Here is a 25,953-nt window from a genome sequence, read left to right on the forward strand (position 1 = left end):
AATAAATTAAAACCCATACCAGTTTTATTTGAAAAAATACGTGTCTTACCATAATATTTAAAGTGAAGCCAACCACTTTAGTGGAAATGTTTATAAAACTATAAACACAGTTTCCTTTACAACCGATTTTTAATACAAAATTAATACTACGATAATATAAAAATATTGTTTGGGTAGACAGTATAAAATTTTTATGTAAAAAATATCTTGTGTTTTTTCAGTATCATAAATCGTGTAATATAAAAATGAAATTAAAATAAAATTCTTAAATCAGTCAGTTTCTCATAATATTTACATTTTATACAGTTTTAAGAATTTAATAGCAATATTAATTCGTATATATTATACTTCTATAGTCTATAAAACAAAATACAATTAACAAATAACAAAAACTGCCTATTGGTATTTTTAAATATATTAATTGTAAATTCAATCTAAAAGATGTAAAGCATAATTAATATATAATATATTATTATATTCTATAGAGTATAGGCTATAATAATATATTACATTGCAGATTTATTTAAATTAAATTAAGTAGAGTTTATATTATTGATCGTACTTTGTTCTGTAAATATATATTTGTGTTGATTTGTTTAATATTACACATTTATTAAGTGACATAATCTAAAGCTTAAAATAACGCAAAAGCTGTTTTTTTTTAAAAAATGTAATATAATTATAAATTTTAACATATAATATTTTATAAAAATAAATTTATATTATGGTGTTATGAATAACTTACTAACCATAATATTTATGATATTTAAGTACTTTCAAAAAGATAAAACCTAATTTTTATTTAACTATTTTTAATTTTTGTCATCTTGTAAGACGAAGATAAGATAAAATATTTTTGATAAAAGCATTTTCAATTTCTATCAGAAATCTTATCAGTGGTATACATGGCCGATAAGGTACCTCAAAATATTCTGATATTTTGAAAATACTTAATTGTTTTGTGGACGAATTGTGTAAGACAATACGAAATGCGATTAACCACTTTTATACATTTAAATTCAAAATGCTTAATTATTATTCGTTTGTATTTAGACAAATTAGAAAATAAAACGAGTGAAAAAATTATATAATTATTTTAAGTTTTAATGATTGTAGAATATAAAAATGATATGCATAGTAAATATAAATTGAATTGCACCTCTATATTATGCAATACCTATTTATATTATATATTATACACGTAATACTATATATCAGTGGTAGCAGTGGTACTGAGTCTTATTCATTTAAGCGAAGCGAGATCAAATTATTTACCCACTCATTCACCATAATAATTTAAGTTGGTTATTTTAATTTCTGAGCAAATTATTTAATTTTAAAAACACTTTTATCCGGTACTAGTAGCCGGTAAGTAATGAAATTTATAAGTAAACGCATCTTATAAACTTAAATACAATCACATAGTTTTTATTGATGCACTTTAAATCTATTTCCAATAGATACTTAGCAATAGTCTTATCGTGAAGACTGAAGTGGATCAATTTCTTTCTTTTTTTTTTAATTTATTAAATTTTATTGTTTCAACATAATTTTTGTTTTTACAATTTATTTTTTATCAATTTCTAAGTTGTGGAAATTGTTATAAAAATTGCAAGCGCTATATTCAACTAACCATTTTAAATCTAATATTATAGTAAAGTTGTTAATAATTTATAATGCAAAATAGAATGAAACATAATATTGAATCTATTATCTTATTACCATTTGGGATTTACCCATTTATGAATTATTAAATATAACGATTTTAGTGTATAACCTCTTTGATCTTAATATATATGTATCATATTATACACACATTAACTTATTCATGGATTTTGTCCATTGTCTTCTACAATATTATTAAAATAAATAACAGTAGATATGATGTAGGTACTAGGTTTACGATTGGAATTTATTCCCAGAATACTAATTAATAGCGATTAGTTTTAATTTATTAACTACTGAGAATAAAATATATGTATATTTTATGATAAACATAAATAATATAATATACAACCTTATTTGTAGCTTACGAACATCGTCTAATACAAATTACAATATTATTAAAATAAATAATAATGCATAATAATATGATTTAGGTAGGTAAATTACAATTTTGAACTTTCTAGAATATTAATTAACATAGATTATTTATAACGTATTATCTAATTACATTAGGTTTACTAGTACATTGATCGGTCTTCTTAATTTGTAATAATTAGTAAAACATTAAAGTAGATTATCAAATTTAAATTGGATTGACAATTTCAAAATGTGTTATTTAATATATATTATTGATACTGATAACTTATACTATTAATAATAAAATAAATTACTTAAATAACAATATTAAAAAAAAGTAAAAAATATATAACTTGAAATGTACTTAATGATAAAGGGATATAGGCTGATACATGTTATCTGCTCAGAATCATTTTTCCATAAGCAATAATACAATATTATTGAATTCAAATTAAAAATATATATTACGGAGATACTGACTTGTCTAACTTTATTTTTTTTTATCATGCAACCTATAAATTATTTAGCTCAGTGTGTTAACTCAGATATTTGTGTTTGACCACTGTCGATTGAGATTTATCGAATGATTTTCAGTTAGTGATAGGATAGATTTGAATGGTTGTGTGTGCATAAAATAATATAATTTAATATAATATGAGTATATGATTCAACAACGCGAATTTATTTTTATTCAATAAATTGTAGATTGTAGATGGATGGAGTTATAAGTTCATTTATAAAAATAATTAAGTTTCAAAGAAACTATCCAAATGTTCTAAGCTTCTATACGTATGCTTAATGATTAGACATTTTTTTAGATCTAATACTATAGAGAGTATTATTTCTATAATAAATAATTTTTATGAAAAAAAAAAAACATACTGTACGAATGTATACTCTATATATTCAAGAATAAAAAATGTTGGCTTGAAAATATTTTTTATCTTATTTTTTTAATTTTTTAATTTTTCGTTGAGTATATTAAATAGTTTATAATTAAATAGGTATAATTAACTATTACTATTATGCTGTTTTATAATAATATAAAATGTTTAATTATATATTATATAATTTAATTTTAATTACAATAATTACAATTTTTATTTTCATCCATAATAATATGTTGTGTATACTATAATATAACGTGCAAAATATTTATAAACCATTGTATAGGTAGGTATATCATGTTTTAAATCTTTAAACCAAGTTTATATTATATTACTATACATTATTATTGGACATGATAGAAAGAAACTAATAAATTTAATAACATCGATCAAGAATGAATTTTTCATTGTGAATTATTTTTCGTGATAGCACTATAAATACCATTAGTAGCTACATTCAGACAAATAATTTGTGTCCTTACATGTCTATAAATTAACTATTTCTATATTTATTATTTTTTTGTTTTAAATAAATATTTATTATTTAATCATTAACTAGTTTACCATTTCATTAATATATCTTCTTCGACTTCAGGACGCATTATATTTTGTTGTATATAATATAATACCTTTTACATAATATTATTAAATTATCACGATTTACTTAAAAACAATTAATAATTTATTACTATAATTAATAAGTCATCAATACCAAATTTAGTATTAAATTATTAGTGTTAACATATTATTATGTATATATTCAAATTATAATGCTGTCACAGACATACATGTACAACAAATAATATTTTGATTATCAAATTATATTAATTGTAAGCTCTGGTTATTTTAATTGTTTATTGTTCTAACAAGCAAACGTAATTATATTTTATAATTGTCATAATATTGTTTTATTAATTAAAAAAAATTATTTATGTAAATAAATGGTGTTTTGATTGTAAAAATTATAAAAAATGATGTGAGACAAAGGTGTGTCACTTTTGAAAATATCATCAAATTCTAAATCAATTATCTTTTATATAATATTCAGAAAACTAGAGAAAATTAGATGAAAGTTGAACTAAAATCTTTTTTAATATACCTGTCCCAGTTGGAAGTACTTTAAATTTAAGTATTAATTATTTATCATGAAAATATAAAAAAATACTTATTTTAGTTAAATAAAATTAAACAGGTGTTAGGTAAATTGTAATACATAATATTAATCAAAAGTAATATTGTTTATAACTTTATATATACTGTTTAATTATTATAATTGTATGTAGGTTAACTTTTGTATAATTACACATATGTGTAAATTCACATAAATATACTCAAATGCAAAGACTTTTGTAAAAGTAAATAGACTTTTGGATTCTAAGCGGAACGATGAATGTATTGATAATATAATGATATTATGTGTATGTGTTTACGATAAGTAGTAGATAAAATATTTCCATTTCAACTTTAAGGGTGTATTTTGATAATAATTGAATCTAGTTTGTAAATGAGAAAGGTCAATATTAAAATTTTCCAGTTTTTTTTTTTCAAAATAATCATGTAAAACAAACAAAATATTAAGGATAATGGGAATTTTAGTACAAAGCAGGTCTTTGACAAAATCTATTTTGTTGTTTTGTTACTTAAAAACAAATATAACCTTAGATAAATAAAATTGTCATCATATTTTCATATTAAATTAACATAATTTATCAAAATCATAAAAATGGATAAATTACAAGTATTTTGTATTAACAATTATAAAATATTTTTCCTACAGTATTTTTTATAAATAGTTCACTATGAAACTAAAAAATTTAAAAAATGTAAGTATAATAAGAATTATTTTTTATGTATATTTTAAATTAAAATTTGGATGAAATTAACTATTTTAATAATGAATAACTATGTTAGTTATTTGGTCATAATATAAAAGCATTATTTCGCTAATAAAACTCAAGACATGGTCGGAGCTACAGTAAGATGTAACAACACAGAATTCATGTTCAAACTCCTTAGCTCAAACTCAATATTTACATCAAAATGTATGACCATAATAATAGTTCCCAGTTCTTAAGTCAAAAATCATATCTTAAACAAAATTTCTCCAAAGATTCTTTGAGCGCAATCGGTAACATTAAAACTACATATAATCCATCAAATATTAGTCTACATATTCTTATAAAAATCCATATTTAAAAAAATAACTATTGTTAAAATTATGGTTTTTTAAATACCTAGGTACTTTAACATAAAATAAAATGAGTTAGGTTATTTACAAACAAAACTACTATTAAATCTTCTGTATTATCATTGTTCACACAAATCATTTCATGTATGGACGTACAAATGCTAATAATAAACAAAAACCAACTCAGTTAGCATCAGAAATATATATCTTGCTCTAATAAATAAAATTGAAATAAATAAAATAAAACATTGGCTATAAGACCTTTCCTATCAAAACACCTAATAAATTTAAAAAGATTATGTAAATACTCATAATTAGTCACATGATAGCTTCCTGATGTCTTAGTTTATATTATAACCTTCACTGACCAAGTCATCATCATAATATATAATATATATAATTTATATATTATCACTATCGAGTGTCGAATATACTTAAACACTAGAACAAAATCTAATATCTCCAATTTAATGTTTGAAATACTTAAAAATCATCTCCAATTTTATTAATCTCCATCATCATTAATTGTATCATCGCTGCGCATCGATCAACCCCGAAATAAAATTTAAAACCTTTAATAATATATTATATAAAATACATATAATGTAATGTATTGGCGTATTGCACATTTATATATGTAGCCAAAAGTCTATATAAAACAAATATTATAAATTTTACTATGTACAATAATATTTTTAAAATAAATAACGTCTCAAAATCTACATCCTTTTCATGTATTTATACTATTAGTTTATTTACAATATTTTACTTTATAAGTATTATTAACCCCAAAAATAATAAAAAATAAAAATAAAATAATATAGTATATGTTTAGAGAGAGAGAGAGAGAGACTACAGAAAAAGTAATATACATTCATTTATATATTTATGTATTTATTATTAATTTGTAATATTATATTACAGTCATATTATAGCATTACTCGATACCTACTATACCAAATAACGGCACCACTAGCACATCTTTTGAATATATTGTTTGAAATTATAGCTATATTAGTTGATTATTATTATTATTATTGTTTTTTATTTTTTATTAGAAATGTATTAATTTAATAAATTATAGGTATGCACACTTTCAACTGAACTCAATGAATTTCTAAATCAAATTGGAATTCTTATGGTTATGTAAACCAATGCGACACTCTGTTGTTTCCCGAATTTGATAGTAATCCGTTTTTCTATTAAAAGGTCGGCTTAAAGGTGCCGGCCGTGGTTAAGCTACAGCTTGAAAGATAAAACAGACCCTTTTTACAGCTCAAGGTTTAACTTGGTTGCATGCATTCGTTTAAAATGAGATGTTTGTGTGTGTGTTAGTAAATAACACACATAAAGGATTAAAACAAAATCAATTAAACATTTTAAGTTTATCATATTTTTTATTAATAATTTCTTATCTTTATTAGATATATATATATATATATATAAAGGTATACATTTAAAGCTATAAAATAGTTGAATTTAGCTATACTTATTTTTTCCATACTGATTATAGTTCATAGTTGCATCTAATGAAAATAGCAGTTGTATTACTGTTTATTTGTTTATAGTTGAGTGATATGTTATATTCATACAATTTATTTTATCATATTATCACATTATAATATTATGACTTTGATAAATTTAGATAAAGTAAACAGTTATGCATAAAATTTATTTCTAGGTATTTATTATTAATACCTAAAATACCTAATATCATACTAACTGATAATAACTAAATTTGATAATTTAATAGATAATTTAATACACGGCATGCACAACGTGATGGGAAATGACCCATCGGTATTAAATTAATAGGTTTCAACACCATTTACGTTAGGTCAGTTATTTTATATTGTTTTATGATTTTGTACTTATAATATTAAATTAAAATATATTAGAAAACTCAAAATAATGTTAACTAGTTTATAATAATATCCAAGATTAAATATATAATTATTTAAACTAAGGACTTTAAAAAAAAAATATTATTTGAAATACGGTTCACAACAAGGAAATAATATTTATACTATTATTATTATTATCATACATAATAAATACGTAATATATAAAAAAAAATTACAATAAGTGTAAAGTGTAAGTATTAAATTAGGTTAGGTAGTCAGTAGTTTTGATTGAAAAAAAATTGTCCATAGCAAAGAAACTTTATAAAATAAGAAATTAGATTAATTATTTCGAATTTTTCACACTGTAATAAGCATTGTAGTACACTTTACTTGCCCTATTATATTTATCGATATATTACTCACTTAATTTAATTCTTATCCTGTCCACTGAAATACTAAATTATACTAAGCTAAAAATAATAATTATCTATAGGTATGTTAAACGTAGTTGATATGTAAATCAATCTCTATGGTAATAATTAACTTTTTTCTTTTTCATAATACATATTATATAATACGTGTAAGCCATTGTAAACACCGAGAATTATTCAAAATTCAGTTTATTTTCAATGTTTATTAACTATTATAGTTTAAGTTATTTAAAAACTTCTACAATTCACATTTTTTAAAGATATTTTTTCAGTTTAAAAAAATTAACAATCTATCTGTATATTATAGCATATTAAAAAAAATAATTTATATGTTGATGATAAAATAATACATACTACATCCTTAAAAATTTAATAGTATAAAGAGAGATGACATCCAGCAATGTAACCTAAAACATTTTTAAGATTTATAAACAAATAAAAAAAATTGTGTTGTTGCTATGTAACTATCGAATTTAAAAAAAAATAAATACTTTGAATTTGATTTAAATAATGTGCTTATACAATATGTTGTTTACTTAATCAAAACTAAACGAATTTGGACAAAAAGTTACAATAAGTAATTGGTTTAATCGATATGTATATAAAATAGCTTGAAATGAAACAATCCTATGGTATTTATGTTACTATATTTGTTTCAATCGATGTATTATGTGTACACACTATTTTTTTACTATCTTTAATGAACAAACATAGCCTGCTTTAATTTTGATATCAAGCAAAATAACCCAAATAGTATTGAAAGTGTGTATTCTTCAAATCGTCTTTTTAAGCACGAAATTTTCATTTGAAACCAGGATATAGAATTTTACAATTCATCATTCTTTGTTTATCATTTAACTAATAAACGTAAACTGTTATTTAATTACATAATGTATAGAACATTTAAAAGTTATTGTCGAAATCAATTGAAAAAATTTTTACTCATTGTATAGGTACCCATATACGTATTATTATAATTATATAATCATTCTTTCAGTCAACACATCATTGTAGTTTTCGAATGGTGTATGCTAAAAATTTAAATACAAACGCTCTAAGCTTATTAAACTCTTTTCGAACCCAAACAATCTGCATAGGGTTGTGGCACTATAATTTTTTTTATTATACGAGATTTGTATACAATTATTTTCGTTGAGATGAATATATTGATTTTACAACGATGTGTATTTTTCATTTATATATTTATTTTTGTTTTTGTGTATACAATCACCCTTGTTTGGAACAATAAATATGTTCTTTGTATTTTAATATTTTGCTTCAATATCAACCATTCTAATGGAAAAGTGAATCTTGTTAGTACCTTTTTTAGTCAAAATTCATAATAAATGTACAGAACTTTTCTTAATAATTGGGAATAAAATAAAATATTAATTTATATATTGTAATGTTTAATCAATGAATTTAAATTTAACACTTGCATTACTACAATCTATTCAATAATAAAGTATACTTGATGCACAATGGACTTAAAAGTGGTTTTTAAACTTTTCACCTGTTTGATACCTAAAAAAATGTATTTTTTTTTTATTTTTATTTTTTTAAATACAAAATTAATTTTGCATTATCAAAAACAAAAATACTATACGTTTTTTATCATGCATTTTATTTATTTAATGCTTAATCTAAGTATTACATAATTATAAGTTTTTATTTATTTATTTTTTTTTTTTTTTTGAGTATTAGAAACTCGTGTTATTGTTGACATTGCATATTTGCTCAAAAAAATTATACCGAATAAAACAATTTTTTTTTTTATATTTTATTGACTTCTTCTGTGTTCAATAATTTTACCTTGAATGATTATTATAGTTTATGTTTTATTGTTATTATTTTAAGACTATAAATTATTATTACTTTTATTATTATTACTCTACACAAATATTAATATATGTTTATATGGACATTCACATAAAATGATTTAAACGCGTATATCCTTATCTTATTCTTCTTATACTCGTAGTACCTATTTAAATTTAATGTGTACTCAACTAACTCTATTTTACCGTAACTTTCATGATACTCAATTTATTACTTTAATGTTTGTTTGTAAATATTCTTTATGGAATGAAATTATGTCATAACCTCACACATTATTATCATAATCTCAGACAGGATTATTATTCCTTTACGTTACTATGTACAATTTATTTTATAGTTCCTACATTTTAAATATTGTAGCTTTTGATAATTCAAAAAAAAAATATTCATATTATATAAATATAAATTAATTATATTCTTAAATAAAAGTAATACATTATAATACAATTGGTATATTATTCTATTTATACTTACATTTTTACAATATTCTTGCTTTCTTACAATTTTTGAAAATAATATTAGTTTTTATTATTTTTTAAACAATTATATAATAATTTTCAATAGATAATGAAAGTTCATTAAAAAAAAAAACTCATTATGGTATTAATATATTCATATGGATAATAAATTGTATCATCATAATAAATTAAGATCAAAAGTGAAAATATATTATTATTATTAATATATATAAATAATTAATAATTAAATATATACCTATTATTAATTATTATTAAAATATATTATAATATGGTTAAATAAAAAATTATAGTTATTAAGTCCAGTGATAAGAAACAAGTAAAATTTAAAAATTGATAAAAAAAATAAATTATTCTATTAATATCTAAATAAAATATGTTGTTATGCACTTAGTAATCAAAAAATATTAAATATATCATTCTGATAGATATAAATAATATAGTACTATGATATTATAATATAAAGTCAATTTCACAAAAATAAATGTTAGGCGTAATCATGTGTGAAATAAATTGTGTCGTAAAGAGTTTCCATTGGTACATTTTAATATTTTATACACTTTTCATGGTAATAGCGTATTGTGCAGTTTTAGGGGGAAATATTGCGATATCAAAAAATAAATAAATAAAATAAGTATGCACGTAATATGAGCAGTCTTACAATAAGAAAAATATATCCTTATACTTTTCCACTGGTGAAATCTGTTTGATTCATTGCTGAAATGTTTCTAAAACCTTCTTAATTGGTAGAGTTCGTGAAATTCTAATGCTACATTTTGTATAAAGCAATAAGTTATTCACATCCGAATGAATTCACATAATATAATAAATGATTAAATTATAAATTAGATTTTTTTATTACATAATATGTCATGTAAAGTATTTTAGAACAGTCTATATCAATTAATTTTGTTAATACTGTTATTTCAATTATATTTTAATTTATCAAAGTGGTTAATGGTGAAAAAAAATTAGTGGGCTAAGTATTATTTAAATTTATTACATCTTATTTTTGGTGTACATATTTACGTACTTTTTTTTAAAGTAAAATAAAATACGGTACATTACAAATAATTTCTTGACTACGTAAAGTAAACTTGTTGACCTAATTTGAAATTATTCCACTTAAAACAATGTTTGCTGTAAAAGCCGCATTTCAAGCATATTATATTTTCCACTTGCGTTGGATCGTTGATCCTGGAGGAAGAGGGGTTATTGTTTTTTCATTTGGATTTGTCGTTCATGACATGACTGTTCACTTTAGAAGCTGTTATCGTGTGTACTTATTCTGTTTTGTTGTGTTTCTGGCAACACTATTTGATAACAAACCCAAACTCCATATTTAGCCATTTTATACGGTTGGGTGAATACTTTTATTTGAAACTTTGCTATCATAAAATTATATTTCTTCAGTCAAAATTTAATAATAGTCTTTCTAAATTTGTACTTTTAACATTTGAAAATTAGTTTAATAATGTTTTCTTTGACACTGACAATACATTTCGTAGAAATAAATTAAAAACATCGCATGGGTTCTAAGAACTTGGATTTATAAACTTTTTCCAACTTATCAGAAATAGATAAATCATCATTCATTTCGTTATCAAATTATGAATGTTATATCATAGTAAGTTAATACCTATTTTATAGAATAGGTAGTCAAAATTTAAACTCAAATATTATTTGAATATAATAATAATTTTGTTATGAGTTGTGTAGTAATTATGTGATTTTTATGAAATCGTAAATTAATAAGTAATTGCATAGTGTATTACCGTAAAAGTACTGTTTTTCTATTTTAAATAATTGCACATACACATTCAATGTTTGATGTTTCCGGCTATCATTGGGTCACATTTGTGGTTTTTGTTGGTTATGTATAGGATATAGTTCACGTTAAAAGGAAGTGAATATCCTTTCCAACACATAATACACGAACGGCGTCATTCAGTTAATGATCGTCGGTGTTCCTACCCCTTGTATTCTTTTCTTTTTCTTCCTTATAGTCTGTAACGGGTGGTGAATGAAGGGTCGTCTAGAGGAGAAACTCGCTTTAGCCAGACAAAACGAACTAACGCTATACATGCACATCCCATAACTTATACAGTTTTTTTTTTTTTTTTTGATTCCTGTCTCTGCGTAATGATAAGTTTTCACTGTTATTATTGTTATTTTTACTATGGTTAGCAACAAGTGCGTTCCACTATCAAAATAATTTGCCCTTATATTATTATTAGTATGACGGTTGCGAGTGAGAATAAATTACTTTCTTTTTACATCGGTTCGACACGAAAACGCGACGAGAGATGGTCGACAACACATCGTTACTATGTTATTTGAACACACTTCCGGAAATTACGAGAAACCTCTAGAGTTGAGATATTACTATAAACGCATAGATATTATTATTGTTAAAACGACGACGCGGTACCACGAAATCATTGTGTCGTACAAGACACGGTTCGTTTTTGCCATTGTCGCGGACGAACTGGTCGAAAAAAAACACATCGTACCTATCCGATGTCCACCGCGTTTGGGACGAGACGGGCGTCGATTCCGACTGCGATCTCCGTCGCCTTTTCGTAACGATTTAACGGTGAAAAAAAAAATAAAAAACAAATAAATAAATAAAACCCGTCACGACAATGACGGTGAACGATGAGGTGAAGATACGGCGAGTTGACATTAAGACGGTGACTACAACTACGACGACGACGACGATTGCGAGGCTATGTGTACCGCCGGGACTGTAAATTTTTTATTTGTTTATTATTATCATCTGTTTGTTTTGTTTTTCGCGGAGCGAGTCATATAGGTCGGGTTTAGGGCGGCGGCGGCGGCGGCGTCGGACGGCGTTTAAAAATATTTGTGCGGGCCGCGGGTACGGCGCGCGGTCGCGTCGGGGGTGACGGCGGCGATCGCTTCTGAGCACGAGGAGTGAACCCCCTCGCCCTCCCTCGACCGCCCCTCCGGTGCTACCGGTGGTGAAGGCGGCGTTCACGGAGTTTGCGCGGCCGTCGGACGATTGCGCTTGCGCCAGCGTGTGTGTGCGGGCGCGTGCGCGAGTCCATGTGTGCGCGCGCGTGTGTGTGTGTGTTTGGTGTCGCGGTCACGTCCACACAGGAACTCCACACACTCACACAAACTTACACGCATAAAAACTTACTCGCACACATGCAAAGATACGCACGCACACACACGGTCACGTACTTACACGGACTCTGTGCTTCCCGAGCGGCGCGTATAACGCGTATAGTTATGGTATTAGTTCGCGTTCAGCCGAACAGCCGTGCGGTAGTGTGCGCCTCGTTTTCGCCGTTGCCGCCGCCGCCGCCGCGGTCGTCCAAGTCGAATCGGAAGCCGACTTCCGCACAGGACCACGATCGCGACCGTATTAATTACCGCGTGCGACCGAAATTCCAGACGGTCTATCGTAGTACGGGACATCTGCAGCTTTTGTACAATATCACAAATAACTTAGCTGCGGTTTCGTAGTGCCTATTGTTGTGCGCACAGCATGTCCGTTCGTTGGACCGCGGCACTCCGGTAATTTCTATTCTATTTTTTTTTTTTTTCCCCCCCCAGTAAACCCGATAACGTGACAAACCCCGACACGTTATAAACTGTATGCGTACGACACGGTAATATGCGTGCGATTTGTTTCACGTTGTACATCGATAAAGTTCAATAATAGCGAAAACAGTCATTATATTGATAATCGTACGATGCCGGCCGTTCGCTGCCACGGTCGTGGTGTCCACTGCTATCCCGTGGTAGCTGTAGACCTAACTACGGTAACAAGATCAGTATCTATAAGCGGAAGAGTTATAGTTATAGTAGGTGGAGGAGAAGGAGGAGGAGGAGCAGTATGTGACGGCGTGCTTTGCTCTGCGACCGATTTCAGCCCGATCGCCGGGTGATTTACGTATACACTTACGGTTTGACTGATTACAGACACACGCTAAAATCGTCATTGGTATCCAAAATCGAGTGTTGACTGCTCATCATCACAAAGGTTAGTATATGAAAATAATTGTATTATTATTAATTTTTTTTCGGACGGAAAGTGGGTGGACTCGGGGATCCAAAAGACGTACGACAACTACATCTAATTGTCAACTAAGTGCTATCGACTTATTTAGTACAAAAAATATTATAGAAATATACGTCATATTGAGTAAATTTTAGCAGTAAAATAATATCGATAACGTTATATTTTAATTTATACATGATATGTACAGATAAGTGAAATCGGTTTTACTAAGAACTTTTATAGGCAGTTAAGTTGTTCATAAATATTATAAAACTTATTTATATTGTATTTATTGAGTAAACAGAACTATAAAATAGACAGTTATCTTACAATAAGATTAAAGATAATTTAATTGACTGATTTACGATTTCGTCGGAGTGTAGTTGTCATGACACACTGTGCACCCCTTCCCTTCACACACATTATTTATACCATTGAGTCGAACGCGAAGATTAGTAACATGGTTACGCACTAACTTGTTTCCAAAAATAGAGTAACAACAATCACTTCTGCAATGATAATAATAACATAATAAAAATATTGTCTAGTGACCATAACACCTCTTTGGTATTCCAATTAGGCCAAGAATCATAAATTATGACCGGTGCGCTTTTCTGACAATGTCATCTGATATGGTAACCTAGCTAGGGGTGGCCGGTAGAGGGGTTGACGTTAATTTATTGTCGTCGTAATGAGTCAGACATCAAAATTAGCTAAACATTCCCCCTCCTCCCCTAGAGTTTATGTCTGCTAAATGACCCACATGAGGCGCCAAACGATTTGTCACAGTGAATTTCACGCAATTTTACACTCAACCTTCACCTAAAAAGCACATGCCAAATGAGGTGTTGGACCAATTTTGAAAAAAAACCGTTACTTAATGTCCAAATGTTACTAAGGTTATTCACAGGGCCATTCAAATATTTTTTTATTTTAGTATTTTATTCAATATCTCCCTTTTTGTGTCTGATCTCTGTGTGTAAATAAACCATATAAATATATAGTAAATAATTTTGTGAATATAATATTTTATTATGTGTACTCGATTTCCGTTTTTATTTATAAAAAAAAAAATAATAAAATAATAAAAACATAAACATAACGACTCGATATTTAGATATTTAATGTTTCGTTGGACCTTTGCCAGATTCTTAATATACAAAATTAAACCAGTACGCAAAATTCAATTTCTTACCGTTTTATATTGTTTGTTGTCGTCTTAGCCAAATAATCAAAGTAAATAAAATGTCAGAATCGTTTGCGCAAACACATTATCAGTGCAGTATCCATCTGTATTTCTAATAAAAATATTATAACCATCAACAGAGATTTACTTTATCTGGATTTTGTTTGTAACATGTGTACTTACTTTGATTTTCCAAATCAATGTTTATGTAATATTAATCTATTATTAAACTTATGAAGAACTATTTAACGTAAGACAGATTGCATAATGGTAATTATATAATATATAAAAACTTAACTTGATGGATAATATTATTGAAAGGAAAACAAATTAGTACAGTAAATTTATATATTATTTATGTATAATATTTTAGTTGAGTAACATTTGTCCATGAATATAATATAATATTATTTATATTATTATATTATATAAAATATATAAATTCAAAAGGAAATTTTTTTAATTTTAAAAGATAACTCATACGATATTTTTATTTTTAAAAATTTCTTTTAGTTATATATATATATTATATAAATATATTTTATTACACATTTTTATAAGAATAATTTAATTGATATCGTTTTCAGATAAGTAAGTTTAAACAATCATAATTATTAAACATTGAGGGCCAATTTACACGGAAGGTCACCTCGTGTTTATTAATGATTTTTGTTGTTATTATAAAATTTTGTGTAACGTACTTTATTATATAAAATAGTATTTTATTGAAATAAAAATGTATCTTATTCTATAAAAAAATATTACATGTTTTAATATTCCATAGTTTTTAAATAAAAAAAATTAACAAGAAAAATATTTAATCTGCATAATATGAATATCTAAATCGAATTTTAAATGTTATTATGAAGAATATTTAAGTATTGGCCATCTGGCATGCATTGCATTCGTTAACAAATAAACTAACGAATAAATTAACGTACAAATGAATTTGGAGCCGTTGTCATGTTACAGAATCTAGTGGAAGTTTTTGGGTGCTTTGTAAATTATTCGATATCAGTATAACCTGAATGTTTAAAGTCATCCAAGTATTTCCATTGTTTTGTTAAAACAACATTTTCAAAAGACGAATATTTTCTCTAGAATGGACCTGGTTTGTTCAGCTAATACCATAGAGTAGTAATGCTTGGTATTGTTTTATCGTATCTAGTACTACGTGTAAAGTTTGTAAGGAAGAAGTTTAATAATATCAAAAGAATTGGGTAACTACACATGAAAATAAGTACCTATATCATCTACGTCCGACATGTTCAATGCCAAATAAATTTTACTAAGCAAATTAAATACGTTAAAAATGCAACGTGTAAAAAATACATATAGTTAATATTATAATGTAATTAATTTTATCATTTTAAAGAAGAAAACAATGCATACTAGTACAATTGATTAGTTTATAATATTGTTGTACAAATAATTCAAAATTATATCTTTGAAATATTCATTGATAGGTATATAAAATTAGATGAATGCTTCATTATACAAAAAAAATATATATATCATAGCTTTGTAATTCTTTGTAATACGATATTCATAAATCTATCGATTATATATAGAGATAAAGTTTTCCTAGTTATATAAGGTTAAATCTAACGATATGAGTTTTGTATTGCTTTTTATTATATCGTCATATCGAACTTTGAAGACCATTTGTGAGCTTTTTATTCAACCAATCGTAAAAATAGTAATACAAAACTTAGTAAAAACGAAGACTATTAGAAATGTGCGTATGAAAATTTAACTTGGATATTATTTGAAAGTATTTTCAAAATGTTGTTCTTTTAATTCGACAAAATAAATTTTTAATTTTATATTTAACATAACTTATTAAAAGAATAAACTATAATTTTTATTATGTACTGTAGATTCAGGTAAATATAATTTAATTAATTAATTTTGGATAATTTTTAAGTTTTATTTAAAAGCTCATGTCTTTCAAAATATATTCAGAAAATGAATAATCTAATTTATTAAAATACATAATTTCTAATGAAATGAATATTGCTAAATATTTTTCATTGAAGATTATTTTGTACGTTTAAAAATTAAAATTATGATATATTTATAAAATTATCTTGAATTCGTGAAACAATAAGTTCGAGTAAAATAAGCTAAAACTATATGTTTTAAATATTAACATTTAAAGTAAACTAATATTATTTAACTAATAATAATTTTTGCTTAGTAGACAAAAACAATAATTAAATGTTGATTTTTAAATTGTTTGAATGAATAACATTTCGTGAATTCATTCATTATTATGTATACTATTATATTACTATTTACCTATTCAAAATATAATACAGGAAAACAACTGTATACATTCGTTATTCAATCATCTTGTTTTATAATTGGATTATAATGTATAGAAATAACAGTGAAATAATGCAAGATAATGCTTATCCAATATCTTCGCAAATAATTCATTATCAATTTGATGTTATTATGAATGGTAATAATTAAAATTGCGTTGTATTTTTGCAATTTCAGAAAGATTGATAAACTTCAATCAAAATCTGTTTTAGTATTCCAGGCGGTCCCATAAAATGAGAGACATGGTTATAATTTAATATTATTTATGATGGGAACACGAATTCGTGAAGTAGTGGTATATAATAATACATAAAAGTAACAAAACTATATGTATACAATGTAATATATTATGTATTTACGTAATATAATATATACATTGACAATATAATCACAGAGATACCGTCTGGCATGATTCGATGGTATAGCAAGAAAAATAAAGTATGTATACACTAAGAAATAACATATTTTTGTAATTTCCGTTGCATCTCTTGAAGTTACCATTTCCGGAAATGTTAGTAAAAATGAAGATATAGGCGTATGTATACGGGTGTATTATAATAATATGTCTGAAATTCAATTAAAACATTCAAAACTCACGAGGTTATAAAAACAATAATGTTATTAACTGTTCGTTTTTTCAGTAATGATCAATAATTATAATTGTAATTAAGTTGGACTCTTCGTTCAGTGACTGTGAGTTCTCTGGTTGAACGAGTAGGTATTGAACATCATTGTATTTTTTTTTTTTCAGTCATTCAAAAAGCCGTGACTGCTGGCGTTTTGTCGTTTGCCTGGTGTAAGTCATTTTTTTTACAAGAGGTCCCTTTCAGAAGACATTGTAGTAGACGGTTCATCATTGTCTGTATTTCACCGTAAGTTTGTATTTTCTTCTTTTCCAAAAATGTTCCATATTTCGAGTGTGGTTTCGCATCGTCTGTCACCTGTCCTTCTGTGGTTTCATACCCTCCACTCACCCCCTTCCGTTTGCAGTCCTTTCCGTTGTATAGTTTTTTTTTTTTATTATTATTATTCCGTTCAGAGTTTTGTATTTTCATCAGTTGGTCCTCTCTTCTTTTTTTTTTCAGGGGAGTTTCATATTGGGTGGATTACACCAAAAGAGGTTATTTTGAATTTAACTCGTTCTTGCTCGTGACGGGTTGTTTCTAACCGTTAATAACCGTTAACATATTTAAATTTATCAACTACGTATATCAATATTACCGAACAGTACATTATTTGGGATATAAAACACTATTGGAAATCGATGTGACAAACAATAATACATAGTAAACAATATAGGTCACAGTACCTAAGTTGTTTTCATGAACATTCTCGGACACATTAACCTAGTGCACGCGTCAGCAGTGCGCAACGGAGTGTCACGAGGAGCACGTTTTATTGCCACGACCGGCCAACAACTGTAACAGTCGCCCGGCTCATATTTTCCAGGGTAATCGAACGACGGTTTTACGGTACAGCTATGATATCGGAACCGACGGCTGTGCATATTTGATTATAACACGGCGTCACGTGTATGCAATATTAATGTCGCCGCGTCGTCAGTACAGTTGAGTGTATCGTTATTGCACACGGTCGCTATACCTTGCGCACCGTACTGCTTATTATTATTATAATAATAATATCGTTTTCGTCGTCTCGTTTCGCGTCCTCAATAATAATAATAATAATAATAATAATAGTAGTATAATACAATATAACGGTATACTAACCTCTTTCTCGTTGACGGTTTATATTTTGTATACGCTCGCACGTGTGTCGCGCGCTCGTGTTATAATGATCTACTGAGAGCTGTATTATATTATTATTATTATTATTACTATTATTATTATCATCATCATCGTAATAATATTACGGCGAGTGCTTCGACAACGACGACGATGACTTCAGAGGATCGGGTTGACCGGACGTCTAGAGCGGGGTAGGAGAGTAGACCGGAATCGAAAGAGCCGGTGACGGGGTGGTATATACACTGCCGTGAGTGGAGAGGTTGCCGGCCGTATGTGTCGGGAGGGGCCAAAAGTCATTTATACACTGATCCCCTTCGCCTATATGCGTCCGCATTAGTCATGCGCCACTGGCTTTTCGAGTTTTCCTCATACAGACACACACACGCACACACTCACTCACACACACACATCGACATACAAGCACGAACTTGCTTACACCACACACCAACACGCACGTTCCGCCGCTGTGCCGATGCGAGAAAACTTTTTCGACGACGACGTGCCATTGCGTCGCGACGACCCGACCCAACCGCACTTTTACCGACCACTGGGCGTCGACGATGATATAATACTATGTGTTAAAATATAAAATGATATACTGCGGCCGTTTCTTATAGAGTCGTACGCGGCTTGGTCGATGGGCAACTATATTATGGACGCCTAGACCCTCGTCCCTCTTAACCGTATTATTGTAATTGCCATTACAATAAATGGTAATAATAACGTTCAAGTAACTATAAATTATTAAAGGTACAAAACAAAAGTATATTACATTCTATAGACTCCTCGTTCTGCACCTCTGGATATTACTAATTGCTCTATCAAGGAACACATTTTGTTTTCCGGCGTTTTCAACGTCTAAACTCCAAACTTAGACCATTCCCAAACGTAAAGTTTTAGTCACTTGGATGGATGAATATATATATATAGACGTATAGATGTATAAACATAAAGAAAAAATACAAAATAACGCTCATCTCGTTAAACTGTGAGGTCTTTGGCCGTTGACACCCACTCGCACGCACGCACGAATAAGCTCACATGTATAGTATTGTTATTATCAAACTTTCTACAACTTTATTATTGACGAATGGTCTGCTCTGTACGTTATCGAACTTATCGCTTGAGATTTCTACTAGAAATATGATGCTACGCCCGCTCAGTTCGTAATCGAAATAATATAACTTTGTTATGATATTATTATAGCGTTATTATTCTCACAGTTCTCTGTTCTCCTTCATCGCCACTCCAAACTCTGAACCACAGTATATAATACATTATTATAAAACACAGTGCATTATGTATATACATATTTTAAACATCGTGTTATGTCAACAAAATGTTTAGTCGTTAAGACTATAACTGACGACAAACAATATTATATAAACGAAACTATAGTGTAGTACCATCGATGTAGATAGTAACTACATACAACATTGTCCGCGTGACAACGTGGAATTTCTCTTGTTCACTATTCTTGATTTAGATTTAATTTGAATTTTGAATTTGTTACAATTCAACTAAACATAATATTATGTTGATGATTTTCATGAAATCATTTTAATCTGTGTGTAAGTACATTTCTGTTATTCACTTGTATAAAGCGTTTGCAATTTCATGAATCTTAAATTTTGTATGAAATATAAATTATTGTGATTCAAAAATAAAAAATTAAATTCTTACGGATTGTTTAAGTTTATTTTTTATTATTATTCATTTTTTTTTTTTTTAATAAAATATGTTTACTTGAGAATATTTAAATGCAATTTACCTACATTATTAAATAATATACAATATACATAGGTACAATAGTTTTCTCAAAATTGTAATCACGACAATGTTTTAAAAATAATAAGAAATAAAATCGTAATTATAGTTTATTATTATAATGGTGTACTTTGAGTTTTGAAGTTTAAATTATTTCTCAAAATGTTTAATAACTTGTTATTCATATATTATGGGAATTAACGTTTTAAATTTATAATATTATGTTTGATCAGTGAAGTGGGTATTAAATATTAGTATACCTATTATATAAAATACCATTAAACATTTTCTTGTTTTTTGAAACTGTTCAAAGGCAAAATAACTTAACTGAAATGTTTTTGGCAGCCACTAAGAAAATGTACTCTTTACGAGACAAAAATATTTGCTACATTCAAGAATTTACGAAAACAACATATTTTAAAAATAACAATATTATGGAAATTTTGTTTGTTACAAAAATATAAAAAATATTTCAAACCATTATTTTGTATTATGTAGGTAATAAATGAATATTATAAAAAATACAGTAAATAGATAATTTTAAAATTAATAGTGTTCATGTGTAATATAACAATAATATGTATTTAACTACAACATACATATAATATTAAAATTGTTTCAAAGTTAAAATATAAACTGTTGCATGATTATTGATTAATCATAGTCTATAATAAAAATCAAATAGTCAACTATGTTCTTTGTATGTTTGATAAAAAATTATTTTTTCATTACATGTATTATAAATGCACATATAGAAATAATAATTTATATTATTAATTAAATATATATTTTGACTAATCTTGTACTACCGTATTTCTAGCATTTATTTCAGAAACTATGATGTGTAAAATAAATAAATCTAAAATAGGTGTATAGATATTAATCAATAATTTAAAATGATCGATTAATATGATTTATTTATGCTATTTCAGTCCACAGTTAAACTACAAATATTAATTAGAAACATAAATTCGATCATTTAAGTTGATGCAAAAGTAATATAAAAGTAATATAAATACTTCTGTTTATATTTTACTGAAATTTAAGGTAAACCAAGGTATTGGACACATACTTTTACGATATTTTTTAAAAAATATTATGAGAATATTGAGATAAATGGAGTTGAATGGTAACAATGCACTAAGACAATTAAACCATATTTTAATGGTTTAATTATTATAAACATAAAGCATTTTTATAGTCGGGAAATAAATAATGTATATTAAATTATACGACGTATTCTTAATGGATATTGCTAAATGATAAACAAAAATAAATACTGTATGTGAGTAAAAGTTTTATATTTTACAAGTCACTAAAATCAATGTTTGGCACACACAATATCACTAAAGTGTCGAGAGGTCGTACAATGTCGTAGGTTTGTTACCCGTTTAAAAAAAAAAAAAAAAAAATATCTGAGTATAATAAATATATCATCTGTATAGTGACCTTTTTAAATAAAGCATTATTGTAGGTGTTCTCATCTGTTACCCACAACAGATTGTTAATTAAGTTTTTATAATCTTTAATAATCTTTAAAATTAAAGCCTATTATATGATCTTCTATTACAAGGTAGTTATTTAATATTGAATTGGTCCCTGCAATAAATATTAAGGAGGAGAAAAGATATATTTTTCAAAATAATTTTTATTATCTACGATTTTTTACTCTAAATTATTTATTATACTATATTATCTTATACAGATAAATATATTAAGAAATATTGACAGTGTCTTTAATATAAAATGTAGACAAGTAGTCAAAACAATATAATATGTTGATAAAGTATATAAACACATATAATTTCATAATAAAAGTCAAACCATATATTATATTTATTTTTTTTAGGGCACGCAACTAACATCATCAATCACAGTATTATAACAGATATTATTACCTTTACACATAATATTTAATTTAAAAATATACAACCGTGCAAGTGAAAATGAAAGGTGAACATTCGATAACGCTATGACTTATAATAATAGTATGAAAACTTGACAATTATAATCTTATGTTCTTATTATAGTTAGTTATAAACTATTTTTACGAGAACAATTTTGAAAATATATTATTTTATGTTACAATTTGTATAGTTGTTACAAATAAAAATATAACTATTTTTAAATAAAAAATATTTACTTTGTTTTCAATGACATTGTTTGTTGAATAATGCACAGTAATAAATTCAAAGCATTTGGTGTTACCCTTCTGTATGTCTATTCGATAAATAAAAAAAAATAAAAAACATTCTTTAATCATTCACATTAAACATTACTTTACATGATTTGCAAAACAAAAAATAACTAAAACCACAAAATATTGTTATACTGAATAAATTCAAAATAACTTAATTTTTTCATGATTTATTATATTGCATATGTGATTTTTATCAGTATTTTTTTTTTATGGACGTAACTAATTATTTTAATTTATTTGAAAAAAATGTATCTCTTTTATAATATTAAATATTCTTTCTGATGGATGTTTTATTAGTAAACACCATGATAATAAATATTTTTCACAAAGAACCGTAGAAATTTGTAAATACTTTACTATCGGATGCGTCTGAACATAAAAAAGTAAGGTTAAAACTCTTTCAAATCCCGTGATCCACCTCAATGTTCAAACTGTCAGTCCTCAGAACACGTGGGATTCAATTGCATACATGTCTTGACTATGTAGAAGGTATAATACGGTCATTTTGACAGTTTATTTAAAAAAAGTCTTCGTATACCCTTTTAAGTATTTAATGTACTGATGTTACTATTAAACTTCTTAAATGTAGCACATTTTTTTTTTTTTAATTTAGGAAATTTATTTAATTTTTTTATTTTAACATTTAATTAAATTAGTTAATTTTATAATTTATCATGTAATGTTAACATTTGAATTGTATGAACAATTAATTATATATATATAGATTTATATATACGAGTATTAAAAAATATACAATACTTAATACGTTTATTATTATACCGATTAACACATAATATTCTTTATCTAGTTAGATTTTATTTCGAAAATAATATTTGTATAATTCAAGTATCTAAAATATTATATTTCAATATTTATTTTACTAAGTATGAATATTATAACATATAAAATATACAGTAAAGTGATTAATTGGTTAACATAAATAAATTAATATAATAATTTAAACCGTAATTAAAGTTTTATATATAACGTTTTAAAAAATCAAATACTTTTAATACTTTAATATTTTTACCTACATATAATAATAACTTACTTATTACGATCAAAAAATAAATAAGTATACTTATTTATTATTTATTAATACTTCCATTTAAAAATAATACCATGATCCCAACAACCTCGCATAAAATAAAGTGCTACAAAGAATAAAGTTATATATTTTCATATTTAAAACAATTGCATAATATAGTAAACCATTCCATTTTTCCCTTTATTTAAAACTTAAAAAAAATTAAAACTATGATTATTTCAAAAAATTTTATTTCTAAATTACACAATCTATATATTTTTTTTTTTTTTACAATAAGTATAAGCAAAAGTGAATATATTTAACATTAATAATAATAAATATTATTTAATAATATTCGGAAGGTAAGCCTGTGTGATGGAACCCATCAATGCTGGGACTTCTGGTGTATTTCAAGTATATAATTTTATATTGACTTATTCATTTTTTTAACAAAATAACTCTATATTTCCTTGGGAGAAATATTTCCGTTGTACTACAATAAGTAATTTTAAAACAATATCGATGTATATAATATAGTGCTTAAAATAAAGTATAATAATCAGTATTAATAAGATAAATATAATGATAATTATTAGAATATTATACATTCAATTGTGAGTACAAATTATGTTTATTTAAATAAAAAGTTATTACAATTTTAAATTCAATAAACCAATATATTGTGTTACAGCTAAAATGCCTATTTTTATAATATGCGTACCTACTTCACAAAGCTGTGGCTAGTACGAATAATTAATGTTGAAAGTTTTATATGTAGGAACAAAATATCCTAAATATTCCTAATTATAGGAATAATTTAGTGACAATCGGAATGATTTGAACAACATCTTAATAATAAAATACCAAATATTTGGCGATTAAGTAGCTCCATCATCATATGCTAATTGTATGACTTATCCTTTGGCTATATCATTTGCCTATTTATACCTGCTTTCATTTTATGCAAATGTAAAAAAAAATAAAAAAAATAAATGTAATAATATATAATATTTGTAGTTATTTTTTTATGTAGAATATTTTGGGAAGTATTTGGTTTATGGTATCAAATATTTTTTTTATTAAAATAAAACAGTGTGTGTTTAAACCTAACAAAAATTCGGAAATGTTGTAAAACACGGTGAAATGTACATTATTTTGTTATTTGATAATAGTACAATATCGTATTCCAGATAATCGTTTGTATACACACGAACAAATAGATAACAATAAATTATAATTAAATCTACCATACTCGCATTGTGGTGTTAACAGTGTATGGCGTTGGCAGCGACGAAATTCGATAGTTGAAAAAAATGCTTTGTCGATTACGGGCGATATTGATGCAATATTTTTGCACGCGTTTTGATTCGTGTAAAAGAGAGTTGACGTGTTATTATAATAATTATTTTAGTGTACGTATAACTAGGTTAGAGTGAAAAAAAAAAAACATTGCAAGGCATTTATAATAGTGTATATTATATAATTTGTGCGTTTCTACCGACACCCCTAACATAATACCAGCACGACTTAGTCTAATTCTAAATATTATATTACTCCAACAGTATTATAATGTAATAATATAATCACACACACACACACACGCATGTAATGTACCTTACTCAGTGTCGATCGTAAGATATTATTAATAATAATAATAATAATAACGATAGCGATAATAATAATAAAACGGCACGCGGTATTATACACTATATAGGAAGGAATCAACACCCATAATACTTTACGACGACGGTTGGGCGTTAAAGATTTCCTATGCCACCGCCACCAATAATAATTATCGGCATTTAGTTGCGGAGTTTGCCGCCACCGTAATTATAATCATTCAATAAACCACCGAGCAAATATTTCCCGACCCGAACGCCTCGTCGACCCCGTGCGCGCCGCGTCATTCAGCATCCATCCAGAACGATTGAAATTCTTGTGGTCCGGCCGGTTCAAAGTAATTCCCGTCGCATAGAC

At 26.2% G+C, this 25,953-nt stretch overlaps 1 protein-coding gene across 1 annotated transcript in view; it reads left to right on the forward strand.

Annotated features, from left to right (window-relative positions):
* Window positions 1-12,847: 12,847 nt before the first annotated feature.
* Window positions 12,848-25,953, forward strand: part of LOC114121299 (probable G-protein coupled receptor No18) — a 137,103-nt gene continuing 123,997 nt past the window's right edge. Inside the window, exon 1 of the mRNA XM_050198582.1 lies at window positions 12,848-13,702. The gene's annotated coding sequence lies outside the window, so the exon portion shown is untranslated. The remainder of the gene's footprint in view (window positions 13,703-25,953) is intronic.

The sequence above is a fragment of the Aphis gossypii genome, chromosome 1 (genome assembly GCF_020184175.1).
Source record: "Aphis gossypii isolate Hap1 chromosome 1, ASM2018417v2, whole genome shotgun sequence".
NCBI classification, from domain to species: domain Eukaryota; kingdom Metazoa; phylum Arthropoda; class Insecta; order Hemiptera; family Aphididae; genus Aphis; species Aphis gossypii.